This window comes from Cornus florida, unplaced genomic scaffold, assembly GCF_030987335.1.
Source record: "Cornus florida cultivar Cherokee Brave unplaced genomic scaffold, ASM3098733v1 CherokeeBrave_3.0.0_Hap2_Chr08, whole genome shotgun sequence".
Classification (NCBI taxonomy): domain Eukaryota; kingdom Viridiplantae; phylum Streptophyta; class Magnoliopsida; order Cornales; family Cornaceae; genus Cornus; species Cornus florida.
Window position 1 is genome coordinate 40,844,879 of NW_026775578.1, and position 23,840 is coordinate 40,868,718.

The window sequence follows — 23,840 nt, forward strand, 5'->3', positions numbered from 1 at the left end:
TACTTTATTTTGTGGAAACTAAAATAGTATTAAGGTTGAATTTTCACTTTTCATTTTGCAGGAGAGAGAGAGGGAGTGGAGGAGAATGCAGAATCCGGAGGCTATGGAGGAGGATATAGAAGAAGAAGAGGTGTCAGAGGTCAAGGCTGCCCATTTTGATGAATTAATGAAATATGTGCGTAGGAGTGTAAGTGATGATGATGTCATTGATTTGTACCTGGCAGCTCTTGCGGGGGGTCAGAACTGACCATTTTTGAACCTTTGTTCAACAAACACACAGACACCTTTGAAGGCGACAATGGTATTTGGACTAATGTTCGTCTGATGATTACTATGTTGTTACCTGATTTTTGTGGCATTTTCACTCGAGACTTTGTTAGATTAAACAATTGACAGGTTCGTGGAACTTGAACTTCTTTATAATAAGTTCTTTGAACCCTAGGTTAGTGGCTTGAATTATCTCATGTTATTTCTAGTTTCTTCTTGTGAAAATCTTTTCGATAAGAATGGATCAATTTTGGAGCAAATATACATTGACGCATTTATACATTTATTTAGCAATTGTTGTAGGGATCATTGTTTGATATGCTAGTAAAAGATCAGATTGACATGCATGTTAGTGAAAAATGCAAAACATCACGGATTATTTTTGTGATGTGGTTTCTTGAATTACATAGCAAGTGAGCAACTTTTTGATGGATGATATTGCAACTTCGTGTATTCTGAAAGTAATTTTGTTGAGATAATACATGATAGGATAGAGAAAGAAAAAAATAGCCAAAAAGTTATTTATTATAAAATCTAAACCCTAGCATAAAACTTTGACATATGCTTCAAGGGTTATAACTTTTTATTCAATAAGAACCATAATTTTTTCAACAATCTACATGCATGTGAATAATTTGATAAATAAATAATCAACTTGAAGTTCTTAAAGTCAGAGTGCAAAAGAGAATAATTATATATATATAATAAAAGATAAAAGAAAAGAAAAGAAATTAGAGAGAAAAAACCAATTTGATTGTTCTTTCTCACTTCTCTTTTAATGGTCATTTTGCCTAGTTCCTTAGAATATGAGAACTTATTAAAAACCCTGATCCGCGCGCACACACACACACATAAATATATATTATATATTATATATATATAATATGTACACATATATGATCAAAATTGAGCAATGCTGCACATCTGGAATAAAAATGGAGATATGTATCACAAATACGATGTGGCGATAATTAGAAGAAAGATATGTTCTCTATTTTAATAGATATTATACTTTATTTCTCTTGTTAAAGTATTAGCATATTTAATTTATAGTTAAATTAAGAAAACAAGCAAATCCAAAGTTGAGTAGATGATTCTAATCATGTATGTATATATATATATATAGATATATAGGCATTTGTGTTTTCTCTTGCTTTTGAGCTAAGAATATTTTTAACTTTTGAAAGGCAATTAGAACACACTGAAGTCAGCTGCAACCCCCTCGTCTGCAGATAAAATATTGATAGGTGCTTATCCAAAATAATCAAACAAGCAGCAAAACAATTCGATGCCTCCCCTTATTCCAACGCAACTTTCTCCAAGGCACCAAAGGAAGATGTTGTCTACATTTATCCCAAGCTTTTTTAGAAGTAAATGAACCCTCATCCCACATCAGTCTATCTCCACAATTATGGATAGGCAAAATAGAAATGAACCACTTTACATGGTACATCCCAGCTCCCAAAAAACTGAGATAGCATCTACCATCTTGAATAAGAACATTAACTATGGCCTGTCTTGAGAATGGAAAGCATCTAACCACACCATGACCAAACCTCTGCGACAAAGTAAGGCCACATCTCTTAACAAGCTAATAGTTGAATTTGATCCAACATTAAAATTCACAATCTGTAGCATGATGTCCCTAACTGATAGAACCTGCTCCAAATAGCAGAATGAGAGGATGAAAGAATTGAACTCCAGTAGGAAGCTAGTGTTTCTGATGTACCTATTAGTAAACCAAGCAACCCACAGCGACTCTTTCTTCTTAATCAAGTCCCAAACCAAAGCACGTGAAAACGATTTCTGAATATCCTCAATCTTTCTCACACCAAACCCACCCTCAGCTTTAGGTAAAGAGACCTTCTTCCAACACAACAATTGAGCTTTCTTCACCAAATCTGAATCTCCCCAAATAAATGTCTTCAATTTTCTTTCTATACCATGAGACACAAAAGCAGGTAAATGAAACACAGCACTCCAATAGTTTCAACTCATTTCTAATGTTTTGGTGAGCCAGGTTGTTGAAGTGCCCAATGTCAGTTGGAAAGATATCGGAGGCCTTGAGACTGTTAGGCAGCAGCTTCAAGAGTTAGTTGCAGTTGCTGCATTGCAGCGTATGTATACACCTAAACCTTATATTTTTCAATTTTCTCCTCATATTCTCTCTTTATCATGTAGATCATCCAGTATTCCATGGAGCATCCTGAAAAGTTTGAGAAGTTTGGTGTGTCAGCCTCAAAGGGAGTTCTTTTCTATGGCCCACCAGGATGTGGGAAAACACTTCTGGCCAAGGCTGTTGCCAATGAATGTCAGGCCAACTTTATCAGTGTTAAGGGTCCGGAATTGCCTGCCATGTGGTTTGGAGAAAGTGAGGTTAATGTTTGAAAAATATTTGAAAAGGCTCGCCAATGTGCTCCTTGTGTGCTATTCTTTGATGAGCTGGATTCAATTGCTATAAAGGTCTGTTTTAGTGTTTTTCTACCCTGAATTGTTCGTTGTGATATTTTGTAATCCCTGTTTAATTTTTTTTTTTTTTAATCCTTGTAGAAGGGGCACAATTCAGTAGATAGTGGCGCTTTTGACAGGGTTTTGAATCAACTGCTAACGGAGATGGATGGATTTTCTACCAATAAAATGGTTTTTGTTATTGGTGTTGGGAAACGTGCTAGTTTTAAAAACTTTTCAAGGGATTTAAATTCATAGATCTTGATTCATTACATAGAGACAAGTTTCATGCAAAAATAAAACATGATGTATCATTCAATTAAAAAATTGAATACTTACATCAAGGTTTGAGTAAACCTTAGATCTCTCATCTAAAGTGAATGTTCTCACTTATTGTAGATCCCTTAGCAAGATGCATTCTCCTTGGATCTCCATCTTCTTGGTAATTGTTTTGCCTTTAGGAATCACTCATATGCCTCCATGAATGACCTTGGAAAACTAGGCTTGTGGGAGCCTCCATTAGATGAGAACATAAACCCTAATATTCTAGAGAGAGAAAAGTTATTCCTATTTTCTTCTCATCAAAATCACCCCTAAAATATACATAGACCATGTATATTTATAGGCAACATAAAGGTAAAGAAAAGGAAACAACTAATCCTTCTCAATCTCTAATTCACATGTCTCAAATCTAATATGATTCCAATATCAAGTTGGGTTATGAGTGAGAATCCATTGGGCCTATTATTTTATTGGCTACAATGAATTAATGATTGGCCCGGTCCATGGACCCAATTAAATTAATTCATAAATTAATTTCTACTCCACTAAAAGAAATTAATTGAACTCCAATTAAATAATAAATAACCTCTAAGTCAATGTTGCACTTTGACCCCTCAATGCATAATTAGTTATCGGATAAATAATGCCATCAATCCGACTACTTAATTAATATATTTATTTTGATACCTTTGATTATTTCTGGCTCGATCACAATAAAACATTTGTTCGATAAAAATAATAATTTAATAAATAAATATATAATAAATCATTTTGTCTAAAATCATACGAAGGCCTTCGAATTTACTTTGTGATCAACCTTAATCAATACAAAATAAATACAAGTAGCAATGATGCAAATATTGAAAATATAACCCTCTAACTATTAATTACATAACTACCCGAAGTGTCGGTCTAAGGATCCCGAAGAATCCGCCGAACAAATCAAAGTAATTATTAATTAATAAAAGAGTCTATACTTTTCTCATGCTTAAGAGTCAAATGCCATGACGGTGATAGGGAGTAATTGCATACGACGGCTCTCGCAATATATCTCAACCTAACGCGGATCCAGTTTAAGTCTTAATTAATTATGAGTCCATCCATAATTACCGACTATGAACAATTTATAATTACTATTTATATATCATGCATTGATTGCCATCACATACATATATATAAATATTTCTTGTAATTACATGAACACTATCAATTTCATAGTGAATCGAAATATAATACATTGAATTCACCAATTGTATAAAACATAAATATTTCAGAAACGTCAGGAACATATGTCAATTAATCCAAACAGGAATTTGCTATGCCAGGGCATATAAATCCCAACAGCTCCCACTTGCCCTCATAGCCAATTCAAATTGCACCTAACTCCAATGTTATCCAGATGATGATCAAAATTATTGATCAATGACACCTTTGATAATGGATCAACAAAGTTATGTTCCAATGCAATGTTCTAGCTACAAGTACATTTTCTTGCCGGATAATATCATGTAGAACATGATACTTCCTATCAGTGTATTTTGTTCATCTATGGAACCTTGGGTCATTGGTTTGGACTACTTCTGCACTATTGTCGCAATATAACTCGATAGGCAGGCTAGTATGCTCCACAACCTCTAAATCAGTGAGATCAAACCAATAGGCTTATATTGCCACCTTTAAGGCTGCAATATATTCCACCTGCAGGTTTGAGTCAACAGTTGAAATCTGCTTGACAATCTACCAACTGATTTCCCTTCCATTAAGTGAACATACACTAAGTCATGAACCTCATAGTATCTACTTCTGATTGAAAATCAGAACTAGCATACCTGACTAGGACCATATCATCACATCCATAAATGAGTATGATATCATTGATTCTCCTTAGGTACTTAATGATATTTTTCACAATAGACCAGTTGTCAAGTCCAGTATTGTACTGATCTCTACTGACTATCCCTACTATGTAGCGGATGTCCTGTTTGGTATAGACCATGGCATATATGAGACTCTCATATGCCGAAACATATTGTTCCAGTCTCATTTGCTCAATCTCCTTTGATAGTCTTGAAAAACTACTTACTAGAGAGAGTCATCCATATCAATAAAGCAAGAACTCATTCTTTGAGTTATGCATACCAAACCTGGTCAAAACTTTATCAATGTAGGATTATTAAGATAAGCCTATTTTCCTTTTACCCTGATCTTGCAAAAGCTTGATCCTAGGAATCTAGCTTACATCCTGAAAATCCTTCATTTAAAAGTAATTGAACAACTACCTCTTTATTGATGACAAAACTTCCACATCATTCTAAATGAGTAGGATGTCATCAATATATATAGAATTAGAAAAATAATGACATTCCCTTGTATACTCATGATTTATTCACTAAGAAATCTTCTGGTAGCTTTTTGTAGATTAACTTGCCTTCCATAGGAATCACCCTACTAGAAAGTTCTACAAGATCCCAGAATTTATTAGAATACATCGATTCCAACTCTGATTTCATAGTAACTCACCAAAACGATCTGTATCCACATCGGTTCACGCTTCCGTGTATCTTACTGGGTCCAACTCATGTTTAACAGGGATGTCCATAATGGTCTCACCTAAAAATATGATTCTGTCGAATTGGATGATAATCCTCCCACTACATCAATGTACCGATGCAAGAATCTGTGTAGTAGATGATGCTAACGCATCAATAGGGAATTCATATATTATTCTCAATCTCTATAATAAGTGTGTTCACATGTGGTACATCTGGTACTCATACCAAATTCTCTAACATTAAGCTACTAGGTATGTGATTCATAATATGATTCTCCTATAGATAAACAGTGAGTGAAAACAATTAACTTTTATCTTTGAGATCATAAAATAATCCATCCTAGTGACATTTAGAGTAGCTATCAAATCTAGCATGCCTATGATCTGCTTCCAACTTACTTGTCCATATGAAGCGCACATGTGCAAGACTACCCCATATATACATATGATTCAAACTAATATTTAGTAAAAAAACACAGCTCAACGGTATCCTTGAGACAGACTAAGATGGAATGCAGTTCATAATGCGCATCGATGTCATTAACGCTAAACTCTTAAATGAAAGAGATAATGTAGCATAGCTGATCATAGATCTAACCATGTTAAGTGGAATTCTGTTATTCCTATTTGACACCTAAATACATTTAGCGTCAATTGCGGAAAACTGGTACATAATACCCTCATTGACCATATAGTCTTTGCACTATCCCAAGAAATACTCATATCCTCGATCAGATCGAAGTGTCTTGATAAGTTTACCTAATATGTGTTCCACATCAGTCTTAACCTTCTCAGAAAATACCAAGAGTTTAAGACTTGTGTTGCATCATATAAACTTATCCAAAACGTGAGTAATCTTACTTGGATGTTCATAAGACCACACGTGTCAGTGTGTACCTACTCCAATTGTCCTTTATGTCTATTTCATCTGGCTGATTAAGCCCTGAGAGTTATCTATCCTTCAAAACAGGTTTCACAAGTTTGGTTTAGGCTCCCCTGCCTCACTAGGTAATTAACCTTTTTTGACCAATCTTTGAATCTTATTTTGATTGATAACAACCCAAAAATAGACATTAAAAATACAATGAGTCAGGAATAAGAATTTTTCTCTTAACATTCAATCTAGAAGATGCAACATTAGTTTCTACATCCTGCAAATCTTAAGAGTTTGTGATTATAGTATATTAACCATCTTTCAATGCACCAGAAGTAATCGCATATCTATTCAATTTTATAAAACCAGTTTTACAAAATAACAACACAGTTTTTATAAACCAAAAGTGAAATAAGAATGAGATTGCGTTTCACTTCTGTGCATAAAGATAGTTCTCTAATACTAATATCCTCTTACTCTCTAATTTCAGATGTAATACTCCCACTGACTTAACTACAACCTTGGCATCAGGTCAAAAGATAAATATATATCCATATCATCAAGGCTTCTGGATTCCTGAAATCATTACAATAAATTACAAACATGTTTAGTGGCTCCAGAATCTATCCATTAGGAATTAATAGACGCAACCACATAACATGGCTCAATGATTAAATATATATTTTCCTATGCCACGTCATTGCTTAAACAGTTCGTCCTTTAGTATTTTAGTTAGCGACAAAAGAAACAGTTTTCTTCGCCCTCAACATACACTGCCTTATTCCCTTAAACTTTTTGAATACCCATGTTTTGTGCTAGTCTAGTCCTATTATCATTCTTCTTCTTTGCCTTGCCCGTCCACTTGGGCCTAGAAGAAGATGATATAGACTAGGTTAGATTGATAGGAACGCCCATACTCTTGATTATCCCTTCATCTGTTACCAATTCTATAAGAATATCAGCGAGTGTGAACTTAAACTGATTCCTTATTTAGTTCACTCTAACAGAGTCGAACGAGTTTGGTAACAAGGCAATAATCATGTCAACTTGAAACTTACCACCCAAGTCAGCCTTATTGATCTCCAGCTAATTTTTAAATAATAAACAATCATTTTTCAAAATTCGATTTCATACTGGAGTTCCTTAGGCTATCTTGATGTTATTCAAGTCTGACATAGTACTTTGGCATACTCTCTATCTAATCTCACCAAAACATTTTATTAAATTTTAACATGATGCTTGAAGAAAATAAAATAATGTAAATGTTAGCTTTGGAGCGTATTCGAGGTAAACTCTAGAATATTGCACCAAGTCATCTCATTTGCCTTATTTTACTTATTCAAAGCATTAATGTTCTCTTGGATATCTTAAAGTAAAAGGATTAGGTTTAGAAGTAGTAAATACATTTGTACCCTTACATTGTGAATAAAATATCTAATTTCCTTTCTCAGTCAATATTAATGAGATCCAGTTATATTGAATATGTAAGCAAGCAGATAAACTGGATTAGACATAATTAATCTGAATATAAATGCATTCATACAATATGCAAGGTGAACTATTAATAATGTCATGCATATTTAAAATTAAAATGAGCTTGTTAACCACATAATACAATAAATCTCAATCGAACAAGAGATCATTATCATTATTGGTGAACAATCCCTTTTAATTAATGCGGGTCCCTCAACTCTGTAGCAAAATAAATCAACCAATCAATATGTCAATAACTTATCCTGTTAGAGGAGTTCATTATTACTATTGTTGAGATTCATCTACTATTAGGTGAGCACTTCCATTAAAATAGTATGTGGGTCCCTTAACCACTGCATGAAAAATCGGATAACCAATACACCAATAACTTATTCGGTAGGCGAAGTTCATTATTGCTATTGGCGGACAAATCCCATTATCTCCATATCTCTGAAGACAATGCATTGTCTATCTATATGAAATGATTCCCGATTATGTTTAGCCTTTCTAAAATCACCTAATATAGACCATTCCGTTGGGGAGCTAACATTATTGATTTTAGATTGAGTGTATAACGTTATTAAAACTCTAATGAAAAATAAAACATTAAATATCTTGTCATTATAATCTAGACTCTTTAAATCATACGTAGGGCCTTATTTTTAAAGATCTAATTACAATGAACATTTAATATTTTAATTTTCATGAGACAACCATTCTTGTAATATTAAGACTCTTCAAATCATGCGTGGGGCCTTATTTTTGAAAATCTAATTACAATGGTGTTAATAACGAAGGCCATGGGGCAATGTATAAAAATCCCCGCTCCCACTCAATTTTTAATCATTTATAATTAGGGTTTTCAATTTATTCAAATACATGATATGATGTATGCAAAACGTCTTGATTTTAATCCAATTAAATTTAGAAAATATTTGGACTTTAAACGATTTACTAATACTTAATTTGAAGCACACTTTAAAAAAAAATAATTTACAAAAATAATTTTTCGTTTCCCAATAAGTGCCCTCAAATTAATTAGTAATCTAATCCAATTAATTTTCATAATTTAATTAATGTAAATCAAACCATTTAAATAAATATCATAGATCCAATGCATGAATAATAATTAATTAACAATTATATATTCCATGCATTTCATACATCGCATAAATAAATAAATAACAGATAAAACAAATAAAACGGCCAATGGAATCAGCTTTTAACATTTAATTGCTCTAATCACTGCGCGAAGATCTTCCATTAGCTTGCAAACACCTACAGGAAGCTGGTAGGCATCTGGAAAAGCAAAACAGTGCTTGGAACGCGCCCGGAGAGTGTCTAGAAGGTCCCCACGCGCTCCCACGCGCTAGGGGAGTGGACAGGAAGTCTCCACGCGCTACTGGAAAGTTCCAGCGCGTGCCACGCGCTCCCACGCGCCTGCACGCGCTGGAGGGATGATACAGCGCGTGCCACGCGCCGGCACGCGCGCGTGTGATGTACTTGCTTGGCCTGGAGCGTGTTCCTCACGCGCCAGCAAGCAGCTGATCTGGCGCGTGTGGAACACGCGCCAGTTGCGGTGCGCTGCACCTGATTCCTCTCTCCAATCCAACCGTTGTACCTATTAGTAAGGCCACATCTCTTAACAAACCTCTGCAACACCATGACCAAACCTCTGCGACAAAGTAAGGCTACATCTCTTAACAAGCTAATAGTTGAATTTGATCCAACATTAAAATTCACAATCTGTAGCATGATGTCCCTAACTGATAGAACCTGCTCCAAATAGCAGAATGAGAGGATGAAAGAATTGAACTCCAGTAGGAAGCTAGTGTTTCTGATGTACCTATTAGTAAACCAAGCAAACCACAGCGGCTCTTTCTTCTTAATCAAGTCCCAAACCAAAGCACGTGAAAACGATTTCTGAATATCCTCAATCTTTCTCACACCAAACCCACCCTCAGCTTTAGGTAAAGAGACCTTCTTCCAACACAACAATTGAGCTTTCTTCACCAAATCTGAATCTCCCCAAATAAATGTCTTCAATTTTCTTTCTATACCATGAGACACAAAAGCAGGTAAATGAAACACAGCACTCCAATAGTTTCAACTCATTTCTAATGTTTTGGTGAGCCAGGTTGTTGAAGTGCCCAATGTCAGTTGGAAAGATATCGGAGGCCTTGAGACTGTTAGGCAGCAGCTTCAAGAGTTAGTTGCAGTTGCTGCATTGCAGCGTATGTATACACCTAAACCTTATATTTTTCAATTTTCTCCTCATATTCTCTCTTTATCATGTAGATCATCCAGTATTCCATGGAGCATCCTGAAAAGTTTGAGAAGTTTGGCGTGTCAGCCTCAAAGGGAGTTCTTTTCTATGGCCCACCAGGATGTGGGAAAACACTTCTGGCCAAGGCTGTTGCCAATTAATGTCAGGCCAACTTTATCAGTGTTAAGGGTCCGGAATTGCCTGCCATGTGGTTTGGAGAAAGTGAGGTTAATGTTTGAAAAATATTTGAAAAGGCTCGCCAATGTGCTCCTTGTGTGCTATTCTTTGATGAGCTGGATTCAATTGCTATAAAGGTCTGTTTTAGTGTTTTTCTACCCTGAATTGTTCGTTGTGATATTTTGTAATCCCTGTTTAATTTTTTTTTTTTTTAATCCTTGTAGAAGGGGCACAATTCAGTAGATAATGGTGCTTCTGACAGGGTTTTGAATCAACTGCTAACGGAGATGGATGGATTTTCTACCAATAAAATGGTTTTTGTTATTGGAGCCACCAACAGGCTTGATCTTATTGAGCCCGCACTTACGCGTCCTGGCCGTTTTGATCAATTGATTTATATCGCTTTGCCTGATGAAGAATCTCGCTATCTGATTTTCAATGCTTGCCTTAGGAATTCTCCTGTTTCTGGAGATGTAGATCTGGGATCCCTTGCTAAGAACACCCAAGGCTGCAGTGGTGCTGATATTATGGAAATATGCCAACGTGCCTGCACATATGCCATAAAAGAGGAAATTCAGAAGGTAAGCTTCTGTACTAATTTTTCATGTGTGCCAACAAAAACCCCAGTGACCCCAGCACGGCCCAGTCCTCCCAGCCTTACCACCCCAGCACCCAAAAAATATTATAAAGGCCTCTTCATATCCCCACATAATTGGAACAATGGTGTTGTATCATGTCTGGAAAGGCATGTAACAACTGTATTGGTCAAGTGTGTATATATGTCCTTATGCCTGCGTGGTCTAATCAGAGTCCAAGACTTGTTTTTTCTGATGTCACTAATTTGTGTTATATATAATCAGATTTAGTTGTAACTGAACTTCCATGAAAGTTGGACAATGCTTACTGTGTTTGAGTTTGGCCTTTTAGTATAAAGGAGATAGCATGTAATGATAATGCCATCCCAGTAAAATGGGTCCTTTGTCATATTCTGGGAAGTCCTTACACTAAAGAAATTATAAGCAACTCAATTCCTTTAAAGGCACAATGCCCTCATTTGAACCTACGTGAAACTCAAAGGACTTGTTTAGTTTAAACCCTCTTCGGAAATTCTTACTTTATTGTGTGGAAACTAAAGTATTAAGGTTGAATTTTCACCTTTCATTTTGCAGGGGAGTGAGAGGGAGAGGAGGAGAAGGGAGAATCCAGAGACTATGGAGGAGGATGTAGAAGAAGAAGAGGTGTCAGAGGTCAAGGCTGCCCATTTTGATGAATCAATGAAATATGCGCAGAGTGTAATTGATGTTGTCAATGATATGTACCAGGCAGTTGTTGAAGGTAAGTATAATGGAAGCACCATCACCGTGCTAGGGAGGAATTCAGCACGGAATAAGGTTAGAGAGATGCCGGTGATTAGAGGAAGTGGTCTTTTCCGATTTGCTTGGGGTTAGGTTAGAGTTCAAGGTATGCATTGAGGAGTTGTGTATAGAGTTCAATGTTTTTATTTATTTATTTTCCTTCCTTCTTTGACTCCGGCCAAACAAACCCCTTCTTCACATTTGCTTGACATGCCATTTCCCATCCCCCATGGTGGATCACACCTGTACCGAACTCATCTGTGCGCTCTCCATGTTTGTTGATAGAACCCGATTTGCTCGGGATTTATGAATGTTTGGTAAGTTAACTAAATTAGTTTGGGCTTCTGTTTTGGATTTCTTTGGATTGGACTTTGTTTTGAATGGTTTTTGGAACTAAATCATGGACCGCCCACCCTATGATGAAAGGGTTTCTTTCCGTTGGGCCTTGGAGTAGGGACTTAGGGCCCGTTTGTTAACCATAGTTGTTTTGTGTTTTTGCTTTGACCCGAAACAGAAGTAATGTTTTCGCTTTAGTGTGTGTTTAACAGTATTTCGAAGCTTGTTTGGTAATGTAAATTTGTTGCAAGATTTTTGAAAGCAAAAACATGAAAGCATGTATGGTAAAAAGTGTAGTTAAGTTTGAAAATTGGAATGGTTGGTTAAAAATGTTAATTTAGAACGAAAAAAATAAAAATAAAAATAAAAAATTGAACATTGCGGAAACAAACAAAATCATCATTTTGATATTTTTGATTTTAGCTTCAATTTTGAAAACGCTTCGATATTATTTAAATGATAATAAACATTATCAATTATGTTTTGTGCTTTTATTTTGTTCCAGTACATTAGTAAAAGTAAAAGCACGAAGTAAAAATATGAGCCAAACAGGCTGACGTCTATACTCCAACACGAAGTAAAAATATTAGCCAAACAGGCTGACGTCTGTACTCCTACACAAGCGGAAGAGATACGATTGGCTAAAGCACCCGTTGTGTTATTTTCCTGTTTCTCTTGTGGTAGCTGAAGACGACACTACCCTCGTTCCCTCCAAATAGATTCATCAATAACCCCACAGCCCAACATCATATTCTTGTCGACCCATGGTGCAAGATGGAATGGGTTGGGAACTGTTGAAAGGCCCAACTTATTAGTCTGGCCCGATCCGCGAAGTCCACCAAGTGTGAACAACCAAGTTAAGCCTACAATTAGGTCCAATTTGTACCAATCTAAGCCCTCGAAAATTCAAAATGAAATAGCCCATTGGAAACTCAAAATAGATGCTTTTTTGGTTATATAGAAGAAACAATCGGGAGGTTATTTTATTTTATTTTATTATTATTTTTTTTCAGTTTCTCAAAATTACAAGTTAGCATAAAAAATAAAATAAAATCAACTAACATGACAACTATACATTATTTTGTTACAAAATAATATACTATTCAAATAACATAAAAATAAAAACTTGACAAATATAAGAATCATAATTCGATTGGTACTCGTCGGATTGTTATATATATATATATATTTTGGAAAAAAAAAAAAAATACATGATAATCTCATTATATTTTGAAAACAATACATGATAATCTCATTATCTATCCCATATTATTTATGCCGCATTTGGCAGTTACCCTCTATTTTTCATTCATTTAATTAGATTCAATCGATTTAGAAATGCAAGATAACCACATAAATGGAGCCAACAGAAGATGTTATCAAGATTCTACACAAAATTGGAGACTATGGTACAGTGCCACATTATTAAGAGAACTTTTTTCTACATGCAAACTTTGGTTAAAAAAAAAAAACATAGAGTAGTTATACTCACACGGAAGACTTACAGACTAGCCGCATAATTTTTAATTGGTTATTTATATTCATTACAACTAAATGAATGACTTCACTTCCTTAATTGTTGCATAATTGACCAATTTATATTTATTACAACTAAATGAATGACTTCACTTCCTTAATTGTTGCATAATTGACCAATTAAAAGAGTAGGTCTAGCAATTCACTACAACTATTCGGTACAATAATTATTTTCCATAAAAATATATTAAAGACGTACACGTGTTTTTTCGCGTGTTTTATATCGGAATCGTTTTAAAGAAAATTAGCTACTTGCGAAAATTCAGTTTTCTGAAAATTTTTCGTTTCATCCTAAACAAACGCACAAAAAATTTAAATATTTTCCGATTCTTTTCTTTTCTTGCTAGTTCTGCCTAACCAAACGAATCCTAAGGAATTGTAACTGCTTTCAACCATATGAGCCTCAATAGAGAAAAGGGGGCTAACCATAACAAGAATTTCTACTTCAGCAATTTCATGGTCCTTTGAATATTTTATCGTTGCTTATATACTCCATATAAAAATAAATTTTTTACAATCTCTTAACTAAAAATATATAGTGATAAGTGGGGTCGAACCAAATTTAAAGTGAGATTTCGTTTTAGAAAATTTAAAATAATTTTTTTTTTTCCTTTTGTCAGTAATGAATCAAATAAAATTACTACTAAATAAATTTAATCAAGTTATAGAGAAGAGAATAAATAGTTTACTTTTCTTATATAAATTTTCCCCGAATAAATAAAATGTTTCATCAGTTCAACTAGAACTTAAAAAAAGATGAACGAAAATGTGGCCCTCAAATAATTTGGATATTTAGGAGAGATATTTTTGTAAAATTTCTACAACTACCTATTATTAGAGAAATAAATTATTACAAGCACTTTCCGAATTATCATTATTTGTCAAACACAAAAAATCCTTCAATTATTTAAAAAAATAAAAGTAAATAGAGATAGACATTCCCTGAATTACAATTATTTGACAAACACAAAGAATCCTCCCTCTATATTTTGACATTTAACATTCATTGTGAAGTTTTTGTCATTAAAATTTATAAAGAATATCATTTAGAGAAAAAATTATACAAAAAATAAAAAATTATTATTTATATTTCAACCATGGTAATAACTTCATCACTTCCTTCTTAAAAGAATAGTTTAAACTAGCATATTTACAAAATAAATAAATAAATAAATAACACATAGAGATAAAACTATTTAACATTGAATGATTATGAAAATTACAAACACTCTATACGCTCAACACTCTTCTTGTTGACTTGTACTTCTGATTCCACGTTACTTCTCTTTTTCTTTTTTCTTTTTCATCTTCATGATGATGTGGCATGTGATGAGCGTAGGTGAACCAAAAATATATTTCAATTGTGCTCGCACTTGGTTATAAAACAAAAATATATTTCAATTGTGCTCGCACTTGGTTATAAAACTTAAGACCTCTTGCAGAGAATTTTGTGTGCCACACCAATTTTCCTACAATGCACTTTGTGTACATTTTTGGCTATAAATAAATATAACATTCCTTCTACAGCCTATTCTTTATTTATTTATTTTTTTCTTCCTTTTTTCTCATTCTGAAATTAGTACCTATAAAATATAACTCACGCATATAAAAATATTTAAATAATATAAAAGACTAATTGAATATTTATTTTGATTTATAAAATATGAGTTTTGTGCACTTATCACATTGTATTGCACTAGTATTATTAGAATTCAACACTTCTTGTACTTTGTATAAGAATTTAATTTATTGAATATAAATTAGACGTTTGACTTCAGTTCCTTTCATTTTTGTTTTCTAAGTTTTCTATAAGAATTTAACAAATCTCTAACCAACCTCAAATCCGAAAATCCTCAAATGATTGCAAGTTTTAAATGAAAGCTCTCGTTGAGTAGAGCAAATTTGCCTTCTTAATCAACTTGCAACTCTACTCTAAATGCCTCAACTATGAGCTTGAAGCATTGAGATATATAAATATATATAGAGAGAGAGAAAGAGAGAGAAATATAAAGAGTGATGGCTTAATAGGGAGGAGAGAGGAGGGTTTGCCAAAAAAGAAAAAAGGAAAAAAGGGTTGTGGCCCTCATTTTGCCGTCTCAAACGGTGGTCCTTCCCACTTTAGTACAAGCCCCCAAAACATCTTGCATTCATATGTAAACTATAATTATTCGTATTAAACCATTCATCACAAATAAACATGAATCCCATAATCTTAGAACTTCATGATTTTCACATATCTATAATGCATAAATAAATAGTTAGATATAAATACCTCGATTCATGATATCAAACCTTGTTGAGATTAAATCCAACTTCTAGATCCTTTAACCACGAACTAATCTGCAACTCTGATCAACAGGCAAAGGTGGAAACTAGTTTTTCTCTCTTGGCCTTTTGTACACCTAAAACTTTTATGTGTTGTATCATTAATTGTACATAGTTGATAGAGTATATACACTTTTATAAAGGCAGAGAGAGGACCAGTTTTCCTTATAGTAACATAATTCTACTTTCCATCAAAGTAAGGAATAAGAAAGGGAAACACTTCTCTAATAAGTAATTACCAAAAAGGTAATTATAAGTTGACCAAAAATAAATAATATTAATTGATATCTATTTACTTACCCACCAAGTAATATGTCACATGTCCAAATCATGTGGGCTATAATTAAATAAATAATCTTACATTCTTCCACTTGGCACATATGATAATTTCTATAGTGGTTTAGTAAAATAGTCATTAATGTGCACCATAAATCAGATTAACTCATTAAATTGGTCATCATAAATACCATGGTAAATAAATTACCAATGCGAGTCATGGCGGTTATATATCCTTAAATGACATAGTCTCTTCCATGTACCATAATACTAGTAATCTATTCAACATAGTTTATAAATGAGAAGTATCAATAATGATCTAACAATAATGTCTTTTCCAAGACTATTCCTGTTATCACTTATTAAAGCAATACGTACATGTACATTAATTAATAGGAAATATTATAAACACATTTAATCAGCGCAAAATGTCAAATATACATAAGCACCATTTAAGCAATTCACAATTAAAAAATAATCATCATTGACTACATTTAAGACCCATTCTTTCAACATGTTTCATAAATGTCTTGGATGGTAGTCCATTTATTAATGGATTGCAATCATAAGTTGTGTACTTATAATTTTAATAGACAATCGTTATTTCTAAATATCTTCTTTAATGATAAAGTATTTCAACTTTAGAATACCTATCATTTTTCATACAAGAAGATCAACAATTGCAGCATAAATTTTCAGCAATTTGAAAACGGTACCCATAACTCCAAGTCCTGAAATAAATTCTGCAACCATAAATTATAGCCTCAAAGCATGTTACAAATTAAAATTTCATAATAGACAAAGTAATTATAAATTACTTTGCACTTTTTCATAATATTGTTCCTCCAACCAAATCTTCTAGAACTCTTTTAATATATGCTTTATGAGACAATTCTAAAAAGAAATCAATGTGATCTATGATGAAATATTTCTATTCCTATCACATAGGATGCTTAATCCATATATTTTATTTCAAAGTTCTTAGAGATAACTTTTAGTTTCATATAATAAACTAAGATCACTACTAACAAATAAAATATCATCAATATATAGAATCAGAAATATAAACTTACTCTCACTAATCTTCTAGTATATACACTGATTAACAGTGTTTTTCTTAAAACCAAAAGAAATAATGGTATCATTAAACTTAATATACCATTGTTAGGAAGCTTATTTAAATCCATATATTGACATCTTAAGTTTACGGACCATGAATTCTTTACCCTCTAATATGAAGTCTTCAAGTTGTTCCATATGGATTTCCTCTTATAAACTCCTATTCATAAAAATTGTATTCACATCCATTTGATATAACTCTAAATCATAATAAGCTACTAATGCCATGATATTTTAAAAGATTCCTTCTTAAATACTGGAGAGAAGGTTTCTTTATAATCTCTTTATTCATGACACTAATCCATTTAGTAAAATCATTACTGTTAATGGCTTGTGAATATGTAACCGGATCCGTATATATCTCACTATATATCAAAATCAGATTCTTGCAGATATATCACATAGTCATCCGGAATAACAGATCTTCTTTCTCTTTGAGATCGTTTTAATGTTATTCCTTATGATTTTTCTACAATCTATTCATTGGTGACAATCTCATTATAGAGTTGTTGATCATTTAATTATTCTTCGTTGTTATACGGTTCAACAACTGAAGGAACAATTATTTCCTTATAAGTTATGGATAAAGATATTTGTATCCTAACTTCTGAAATGATCAAATTCTTATTTTTATCACTCCCACTGATTTCACCATTCTTAATGAATCTAACATTACCGGTTTCAATAATTATCGTACTATGTTTCGGATAATAAAACTTGTACCCTTTAGCTTACTTAATATCCACAACATTATGGGTAACGAGGAATTACTTAACATACTCCTAACCAATTCCATAAGAGTACGATTACGCCTTACAGCTACACGCTTCTATCGTGGCATATATAACAAAGTGTATTGAACACAAATGGCATACATTTCAAGGAGTTTAACAAACGGTTAGAGTATTAACCTGTTTCATCATACTTTACATAATATTCACCACCTCTATATGACTTTATGATTTTCACTTCTATCTAGTTGTTTTTCAACCTTATTTATGTATACTTCAAGAGTACCCACTGTTTGAGATTTTTCATACAACAAATAGATATATCCATAACGTGAAAAATCAACTATAAAGGCGATAAAATACTTTTCTCCTCCAAAAAATGGAATATCAGAAGGTTTACAAATAATTTCAAGAAGCTACGTACTTATTGTAGCTCATTTCTTTGTGTGTTTAGTTTGTCTACCCTTAATACAATCTACACACACATCAAAATCAGTAAAGTTTAGATTCAGAAGAATCACATCCTTTACTAATTTTCCTAACCTTTCACTAGATATTGACCTAGTCTTTTATGCCAAAGATAAATTTTCTATTAATTGAGCTACGCTTAATTCTAACATTATGATACAAGATCAAAAGGATTTTAATAAATAAACCATCAAATTTGAATTTACAGAAACCATCAACAATAATACCATAACTCACAAATTATAATTTCTTAAATAAATATCATTACCAAATTTAAATGAAAAACCATTAACATAAAGTTTTTGAAATAAAATCAAATTATGGGAAATTGAATAAACATAAATTTTTTAAAATAATTTAAATAAAATCCACTGTCTAACATTAAACATAGTGTTACAATGGTTTCAACAAAACTTTTTCCCAATTATCATAAATAAGAAATTCTTATTTGAATTTGTGGTTTAGGCCATAAATTTTTTTTGCATCTATTAGAAACATAAATATTAGTACTTTAGTCAACCTCTCATGTATTAAAAAGAATTTCAACAAGTAATTCGCAATATACAAAAGCCAAAAGCGTACTTTTCTTTTTCGAATCATTCTTTATATGTCATGTAATCTTTCTAAAAGTGTTCAACACATTAATGACACTTTTTCATTATTACATTACTTTCTTTTAGTAGATTGACCTAAATCTTTTAATTTTGAGTGTTGTTCACTTAATGGTTTTTCTGACTTATTCCCAAATTTCTTTCTAACTTCTTGAGTCATCAGATGAACATAATGATTACCTGCTGCTTAAGCTTTGTCTCCTCCTAAATTAACATAATGGTTAATTCTTTTACTTTCCACTTGTCTTAATAGTGTTAATTCGAAATGACCCATACCAAGTAGACAAAAATTGAGATAAATTAAATAAGAAAATTCTTATCCACAATCATCTATAAGGTTCTCAATTTGGTAGCAACATTAGTCATCCTAAGAACATACCCATACACGGTAAGAGTACCAACAAAAATGCATAGTAGTGATATCAATTAATAATTTTCGTTTTAGATATTTATTTATAATTCGAAAACATTCTTCTAGTCAAAATATTCCTTAGCACTATCACTATGAGAAATAATTATTCGCATAACCATAATACTTAATCTGTTCGATCTCTCCCAAGCTTTATGGAGAATCTTTTCTTCCTCACTGTTTTTATCAGTATAACAGTAAGTTTCTCAATTTAAAATGTTAAATTAAGATTTAACACATCTAAATTTTGAACTCAACTTACTCATTTCATTATGAGAAGTTAGTCATATTGAGAATCAGAACAGATGTAGCATGCGCATTAAGGGATGTAATAAAATAAATATAATAAGATAAAATCTTAACAACAATAATGCTTTGAGTTAACAACATGTATGTATAACTTAAAAATATAAATACAATGTATAACTATAGTACCCCTTTGGGTGGTAACTATAAAATACTAATAATGATGCTTACATGTATTTATATGTATACCTTTATTGGTGATGCATTATTTAATTAAACAAATAAGTTACCTTTGGATATCCTATATTAACCTAATAAAAAAAAAAAATACATACGACCCTTTAATTTTTATTTAATCACTTGAAAATCAATTCCCTTTGAGGAATTATTTCTCATAATTAAATAAAATCAATATTCATGAATATCACAAAAAATTATAAGTATCATAATTCATGAAATATTGTAATTATGTTTACTACTAAAATTAATATTTATCAACTATTATGGTTAGGCCACTTTGGTAGCTACCAACCTTTACATAATATGAATATTAAATTAGATAGTAACTAATTTATGATTAATTATGTCTATTACAAAAATTAATATTCATCAATCATTATGATTGGGTCACTTTAGTAGCTACCAATCTTCACATAATATGAATATTAAATTAGACAGTAATTAATTCATCATTAAGTTATATTTACTACTAAAATTAATATTCATCGACCATTATGGTTAGGCCACTTTGGTAGCTACTAACCCACACATAATATGAATATTAAATTAACTAGTAATTAATTAATTATTAATTTACCCATTTAACATTATACACACATACTCATAATTGTCGATTAAAGTTTAAGCAACATAGATCTCAAAAACTTAATAGTCTGAAATTTCATAGAAAATATTTTTTTATTTTATATACATAATAAAATATATTATTTTATTTTCGGACTTAAAGATCATAATTGAATCAATTTAAAATTGATTCTACAATATGTATGTATGTTTGGGTACGAAACAATAAGTTATTTACATATCTAATTTATTAGATTAAATTTCTAAACTCACAAATTATTCTAGAAATTCAAATTCCTAAAATAAATAAATCAATACATATATTTTATGTATTCAATAACTTTAATTTTAATTTAAATTAAAATCAGAATCTTCAAATCATTATACAAATACTTATAACAATAATTTAAACCTCTTTAATAAAATAAATAAATACACAAACTTTATGTATTTATTAATTTTTAAATAATAATAATAATGAGTCTTTGTAATCCTTTCACAACTTACTGTTTCTATAAAACAATAGCAAGACAAATGCTATTATTATTATTATTATTTTTAATTCAATGTTCTTTATTAGTCATGCACGAAAATCAGTAACCTAAAGCATTGAAGTTGTTTGTCTTACACACATTATGCATACGTCTGTACTATTACACATATGTAAACTATGTATCAGTAACCAACTTTCATAATTCAATTTTGGCTCAGAAATTGAGGTACCTAAACCCAAAAACCACATGGACTGATCTAAACATACGATTCTAAAAGAATGGATTATACAATCATTTAATTTTAAAATTATACATATTATTTATGCAACTTTAATGAAAAATAATGAGTTCCTAAACCGTTAGCTCTGATACCACATGTAAACTATAATTATTCGTATTAAACCATTCATCACAAATAAACATGAATCCCATAATCTTAGAACTACATGATTTTCACATATCTATAATGCATAAATAAATAGTTAGATATAGATACCTCGATTCATGATATCAAACCTTGTTGAGATTAAATCCAACTTCTAGATCCTTTAACCACGAACTAATCTGCAACTCTGATCAACAGGCAAAGGTGGAAACTGGTTTCTCTCTCTTGGCCTTTTGTACACATAAAACTTTTACGTGTTGTATCATTAATTGTACATAATTGATGGAGTATATGCACTTTTATAAAGGCAGAGAGAGGACCAATTTTCCTTATAGTAACATAATTCTACTTTCCATCAAAGTAAGGAATAAGAAAGGGAAACACTTCTCCAATAAGTAATTACCAAAAAAGTAATTATAAGTTGACCAAAAATAAATAATATTAATTGATATCTATTTACTTATCCACCAAGTAATATGTCACATGTCCAAATCATGTGGGCCATAATTAAATAAATAATCTTACATCATACACGCACATAATTTACATGGCAAAATAATGATAGATGTAAATGAAAAATCTAGAAAAATTCCAGCGCACAAAAGTCTGTGGTAAAATTGAAAACTTAAAAAATAATCCCGTAAATTCTAACACGCTAAAACACTACAAATATCTTTCTAAGAGTCCCAAACTGGTAGAAATGTCCCTTACGATTCTCGGGACCCACGCAACATGCAAAAAGAGGTACGAAAAATAAATAAAATAAAATGTTTAAAAATTCGGGACATTAGAGGTACCAAATTAGTCTTCAACTCTAATATAGGAAGCACAATTTCTTCCCCAAATTTTCAGCCTTTTTCCCAAGTCTCCTGTCTTCAAAAACTGATTAGAAAGTTATTTCTTGCACAAATCAGGCAATCGCAACTGGTTCCGCTAAAACGCAATTGGTTTCGCTTCTTCAAACATTGATCCAACCATTCTCCCCAGCGCAACCGACTGTGCTCTTCTAGAATAGAATTTTCTATGTGAATTTAAGCCACAACTCTAACAAGTATGACCTCCCTTAAAACAGTCAAAAGAATAATTAAGTTGTGTTGTAGTGTGATGAAATTGAGCAGTAATATAGGAGGTTCAAATCCATCCTCACAAGTCTTATAAAATTGAGTGTGACTAATACTCCATCGGTTTCAAAATAAATGTCCATCTTTTCATTTTTATCCGTTGCAAAATAAGTGTTCCATTTGAGAAGTCAATGTACTATTTTTTATAATATTACTAATTTAACCTTCTTACATTAAACCTATAAAAAGTAAATTATCACATCATTGTGAACTCAATAAAAATAAATTTAATAATTCATTCAATATTAATACAATACAAAAATAATAATAATAATTTTCTTAAAAAGCTAAATTTTTGAAAAGAAATACTTTTATTTTGGAAGGAAGAGAGTATTAAGACTATTAAGTAACTCGATTGGTCTGTATTGGTGTTATTTATCAGCCGCCAGAACAATTATGCCTCGTGGAATTGGTTGACCGGACTTTCCCTAATTGCATATATAAGTAGGCTTATAAAATTACTAAAATTGCATAACACATCATTTATTTAGGTCAAAATTTTATCCAAAATGTTCCAAAAAATATCATTTTTCGTGGAAAAATACATGCTCTCAAGACATTTAAATGATTCAGAGATCAATATGACACTGATGAGTTTAAGTAAAAAGTTACCATTGTCAAATATGTGGATTGTTGAAAACCTGTTGCCACGCTTGCTTTAGAACATTAAATGCTCTCTAAATTGGCAATCATACCCTCCAAGGCCCATGCCACACAGTTCCCTCATGTTGTCCCTCGTCAAACAATACATTATCGGCTAAAATGTGAACAAAATACCTTACAGATAAAATGCTTCACCATACAAATCTCAAAGAGGATTTCTTAACTTAGTGGTTAAGAATTTCACTTCACTATTTGGAGGTCCAGAGTTGTAATTTTTTTGGGACCACTCCAAAAAAACAAAAAAATCAGTAATTATCCAATGCTATGTCATACCGTTGACCACCTGTACCGTTGAGTAAGCATATGGCTCATCCTTGCATCAAATAAGCGAATTGATTTTTTTTTTTTCCAAAATTAAACTTTCTACTACACGTAGAGCTATATAAAAACAAGCTAGATAAGACAAGAATAATTGAGAAAGAAATTAAAGAAAAGATACAAAAATGTTTATGCAATCAGTTTAAGCATTTAAAATCATAAATAATGGGCAACTTGTATTAGTATAATGTATAAATAAGTTATGGTAGCGTAATACTTTGGGAAACAGAAATGTTCAAATCCTGTAATTGAAGATAAAAAGACTACAGTACTTTATTTTCTTTTTCTTTTTTATATAGCAGCGC

At 31.9% G+C, this 23,840-nt stretch overlaps 2 pseudogenes; both read left to right on the top strand.

The window, feature by feature from the left end:
- The first annotated feature begins 174 nt into the window (after nucleotides 1-174).
- LOC132271460 (cell division control protein 48 homolog E-like) lies at nucleotides 175-2,979 on the top strand (annotated as a pseudogene).
- Nucleotides 2,980-9,595: 6,616 nt separating this feature from the next.
- On the top strand, nucleotides 9,596-12,038 carry LOC132271458 (cell division cycle protein 48 homolog; annotated as a pseudogene).
- The last annotated feature ends 11,802 nt before the right edge of the window (nucleotides 12,039-23,840 follow it).